Here is a 5,727-nt window from a genome sequence, read left to right as displayed (position 1 = left end):
CGTCCTAGTCAAGTAGCAAAATAGGACAGAACAGTGCCAGGCAGCCCTGTTAAGGCGCGAGCCTATTGGCGAGATAAAGGGCTATGCCCTGGTTTTGAAAGATGGAAACAGACGGCCGCTTGGGGCGCGAGCCATAAGCCGACCTTGGCATCTCCTGGTTCTTGAAAAGGTTATTTAAAACCGTATTTATGATGAAAGATTTGCAAATGTTGTTTGCATAACTCGGAATAATTACTATTGTGTTATTAACATTCGTTGTCGGATTTGCATGTTTGAAAAGTATAGTTTACAAACAAAAATGTAAAATATTTGATTTGAACTAATCATGTTAAGTTCATTTCTTTGTAATTAGTCAAGTTAATCATCGTACTCGGATTCAACCGACATGGAATAAAGAACCAAGGATGATTATGAATTATGACTAATATATTTACAAATGTAAACAAATGAGAAAAATGGTAAATAAAAGAAAAGGGTGTTAAAATACCCATTAATTTGTAATCAACCAATAATATCATCGTGTCACGGAATAAACCGTCATGGTATATAGAACCAAGGATGATTTTTGTAATGGTCAAAAAAAGTTTGTCATAAAAACGATTTGAAGCATTTGAAATGGTAAAAACCGATTGCAAATAAGAAATAAATAAAGAGGAAAGACGAGAACAAACACGGCTGGATTAAGGCCTGAGAGGGCATTGAGGCGCGAGCCTACCTGCAACGTAAGTAGCCCCTGTCTCAAGCCAAAATCCGGTTTTAGCTCGTCTAACCTATATTTGAATTTTGTTATGCATTGTTCATGCATATAAACTAATAAAAACAGTAAAGACACTAAATAAATGAGTTATTTACACCATCAAACTTACGTATATTGATGTTTGCGACGTAGACGACTTTAGAGACGGTTTTCTCGTAGCGACTACTCACGATCAAAGAAGTTTAAAAGAGTGCCTTAGAAAAGGATTTTGTTTTGAAAATATGTTGAAAATATGTTAATTAAAACATGTTGATTGATCATTTGTGTTGGTAAAATGGGTCGGTCAAATGCACGGCGACGGTACCAAACAATATGTGTAAGGCTTGTGTTTACGATTGGTAGGTCGTAATTGTTAGAAATCTATATCTCATTACTTAACATATTCTTATATGTTTCAAATTTATTTAGTCATAAAATAAATTCTAAATCTTATGCATGCAAACTAAAAAGGTAAGAGAAAAATTCATGTTCCTTACTATGATAATTTCGGTCATCATATGGGCACCAACAAGATCTCCTTCTTGTTAGTTCTTGAGCTTTCCATTAATGGATGAACATTCATGACTTCAAATTAGAAGCCCTCCAATTAGTAGCACCCAAAACTATCCCTTAATCCCACAAACTAACATGTACTAGATATTTGTAATGTGGTTTAACTTAAAATTGATTACTAATACTCATATACTACTACTAGTATTATTAGTAATTGATTTATACAAACTAGATTCATAAAAATGAATTTTATGAAGAACAAGAGAGAGAAGGTAAGTATTTTCATAAAAATGTAAGAGAATGAATTATTGAGAAAACATTCTCTAAATTGTGTATGAAAATCGGTTGGGTGGGTGTCATTATAGTCTCTTTTATTTTTCCTTTTTATCTTCACAAGACAAAAATGTATAAGTCTTTAGCATAGTCAAGTCACTATCAATTGTCATAGACAAATGAACAAGACAAATTAATAAGACAAAACTACTAAAAAGAGCCACCCAATTTCGGTTATCATGTAATATGGAGTCCATTTTATTTTTGTCAATTGTACAATTGTATGTCATGTGACATTTGACATGTCTTATGTCATGTTTTAATTTAAAATGCATATTTAACAAATTAAATATCATTTACAAATTAAATAAATCATATTTAACAAATTGACTGGTAATATAAAATTACTTTCTCATAAAATGGTCATTTAATTACTAGTTAGTATAATTCACAACATCTTGTAATTATAACTAACTTATCATTCTCATCTCGCGTGTTTCGCAAACACCGATTAATTTTAGTAATATAACTTCTTAAATTACTAAATAAAATCTCATTTAATCACATTATAATAAGATGTCACTTCTCTCTTATGATAATAATTTATTCAACTTTAAGGAATTAATTAATCTGTATCGGCATACAACCAATTAACCTTTTCAATTAAGGGAATCGTCCTTTAGGTGTGACCTCAAGGGATCAACAGATCACCACCGTCGCATGACGGTAATGTCAAACTCTAGCCAGCCAATCATTACTGATATGTGTGGACCAGTTGACTATATATATTATGTATCATCCCTTCCGTATTCTTGTAATGAGATTTAATAATGATATTTAAATCATGTGATCGCACTATCGTTGAGGACTCATTTCCCAACAATCTCCCACTTGTCCTCGACAAGTGTGCGTCACCAGTTCTCTTGTCCTATTACTATCTCCCACTCAATTTAAGGTGTCTTTCGGGTCGTACTTGCAAGTGATCATATCGAGAGTGGTTTCCTCGATCGGGAGAATAACTGATTGACCGGATTTATCTATCATAGATACCTTCCGAGTGTGGCCACGCATTTCCAGTTCATTACTCCTCGAGTGGCCCTTAGATATTGTTTTAACCCTGACAAAGGGGTGGACAATTCCTATCGCACTTATTCCCTTCGACTAGCCACAGCCATCATAACCCAAAATATGCCCATTTGACCCCATTTACGAAGGTCGTAGTAACATAAATCAAAGCTAATCTGAAACTGTGCCATCTTAGGCGAACAGTCTTTAGTCAAAAGAATCGACTCATTAGAATACTATAGTAGCTCTCGCCACGACCAGGCTATATAAATTTGCCAGAACTCTATAAGCGGTAACTGCCCGACAAAGTGTTCCTAACAGTCTGCCTATGTGATCGACTAGTCATCTCACATGACTCTATGGCACTTGAACTTGCCATCAATCGCATCACACTCTAGTCACTTCGAGACGTCACCTCATACAAGCGACTATGGGCTAATACTATGTTAATCCGGGTTCACTTTAACGGGGTTCAATGTTGTCTCTACAACCCGTTTGGATGTAACAAAGTATAACAAAAGAGTTTTAAAGTAAAACTCGAACGACAAATTGCGATTATCACATATGAATAGTCAATGCCTGATTACTATTTCATGTTCTATAATCTAATTTGATTTTGTATGTAGTTGTTCATTTCAATTCAATTGAAATGACATGACTCATCATGTTTAGCCTTTGAGAAGGCTTTGGTTAGTAGTTTTTATCAACTTCTTGTACCTTACTCAACCTTACTACATACTCGTTTTCCTTTGTAATGTATACATTTGCATTACAAAACTTTCTGAGTAGGTGTCGAGATCCAATCAAGACATAGGCCCTCTAGCCTAAGAATAGCTCCTCTTTGTTTTCACAAAGATGTGCGGGACTCATCCTTCTTGCACATCTCATGATTACAAGTGTACTCAATTTCCGTTGTAAATATTTCTCATTGTTCTTTATTGCCTAGAACGATTCTAGAAAATCTATTTCTTAAATAACATAACCACAATGGTATCTTAACCATCCTGATGTGTTTTGATTATGGTTTTGTCGGAAACCATGTGCAATCTCAATTGTCAATTGTCACTTGTGTAACACTCTTACACAAAATTGCATCATAAACACTTTGCTTTACTTCCTTAATGCTTCTGCAAGTACTTAAGGGTAATCTTTATGGCTTACTTGGTAAAGATTACTTAAATTCGATTTTGAAAACAATTCATCATACTCAAAGTATATGAAGTGTTATACATCATTACTCATTTAATTGATCCGGCAGCGGAAGCAAATGTAATCAATCAAATATGTTCAATTTAATTGAACTAGTCATGAATCTTATCAACATAAGACTTCTTATTGACGCTAATATCATGTGGATTTATCTTCATAAATCCGGATATTAAAGATGTATTATAATACTCCAAAAGTCTTAAATCATTCTCAATAATCAATATGTCGTCCATATATAAGACTAATTAAAATTTTCGTAACTCCCACTAAACTTCATGTATAAACACAACTTCTCGACTTATCGAGAAATGTTTTATCACATGATCAAAATGTTGATTCCAACTCATTGATGTCCTACTTAAGAGCCTCTCTTAAGTTTCACATTATCTTAGGATTGCAAGAATCTACAAAACTCAAGACATGTATTGAATACATTCCTTCTAATTGAAGAAGTGGGTTTTAGATTCACTTGTTGTATATCTCATAATGAAATATAATCCTTAAGAAGAACCAAATAGACTTAAGCATTTCAATTAGTGCAAAAACCCTTTGCAACCAATCAAGCTTTGAGATCTTTCTTTATTAGTGCAAAACCCTTTGTCACTAATCAAGCCTTTTATTTCGGATTTTCATGGCTCTAAGCCCTGTATTGAGTTGTGACTTAAACACTCTTATATAAGTCATCTATTCATTACTTTCCAGAAGTAACTTGAATCAAACAATTTCTTTGTAAGTTGTAAGCTCTTTACTTTAAGAAGCAACACTAATTCATCATCTTCATCAAGTGATGACTTTAACCTCCTGGGTTTTGAAGAATCAACGTTTTACACGAAACATCTCATGTAGCCAAGAAATACCAGTTTCTTGCGACATAACATTCTTTTAACATTTTTTGTGGCTCTTGAATAATTTCTCCCACTCTGTCTTCTAGAAATAAACTTGTATTTTAGAAAGACAGCTTCACGAGCCGCAAACCCGTCGTACTCGTGATAATTAAAAGGGAAAAAGAGCATTTGTTTCTTGTGTAAGATTATAAACATGGTACATATCTCATATGATTCGTTTAGTTTTAGTGGAAAAATAATTTAGACAAATTGATAAAATCCCCAAAAGAATCAAGTAACTCAAAGTGACTTGATTGAAGTCCAAACCATATCGATTAGCGTTTGAATTCTTTATCCAACCACACATTATTCCATAATACGTGCTAAGAGAGATTAACTTGTGATTCTAAATCACATTTCCTTTGGCTTATATCAAAGTCTTCACTTTGATAATCCCATCACGACTAAATCGTGATTCTTTGAACACTTTGAACTTCTTCAAAGATTTCTCTGTTTACCTTATTAAGTGAACATATTAGTGTCAACTTAAATCGTTGGTAAAAGAGAATGATCAACCTATTTTGGATCGATGATTTACAACCTCGATCTCCTTTTCAACCAAAAGGCACGAGATATCTTGCTTTGAATAAAAGATACGCATATACCATTAACAATCTAATGGTTTCAAGAGTACTCGATAACTCTTTGCGTTTATCATTCCAGAATTTAAGGTTTAATCTTGGGTTACCAATTTGAGTCTTGCATCATCTACATGATATATTATTCTAGTATGGTTTAGAATATACTCACCTTGATAATGAGCTAGCCATATATCAAATCGTGGTGTGTAGGGTCACAAAAGTGAAACCTTTTTGTATCTTAACAAGTTTATATTCTTATTTAGAGTTTGTGCACTTAATCGTCACAATTAAGTATAACTTTAAACTCAAAAACTAGATTGAATGACTCTATCTCTCAACATCATTATTGATAGTCGTCATATTCTAATCATCCTATGTATCAAGTACAATGATGAAAACCTCCACTGGTTTCTAATATTGGCGAAGTAGTACTAGCAAAATGTATGTCAATTAAATAAATAAAGAA

The sequence above is a fragment of the Silene latifolia genome, chromosome X, assembly GCF_048544455.1.
Source record: "Silene latifolia isolate original U9 population chromosome X, ASM4854445v1, whole genome shotgun sequence".
Taxonomy (NCBI): domain Eukaryota; kingdom Viridiplantae; phylum Streptophyta; class Magnoliopsida; order Caryophyllales; family Caryophyllaceae; genus Silene; species Silene latifolia.
The sequence above is the reverse complement of the archived record's forward strand: the minus strand, read 5'-3'. Positions refer to the sequence as shown.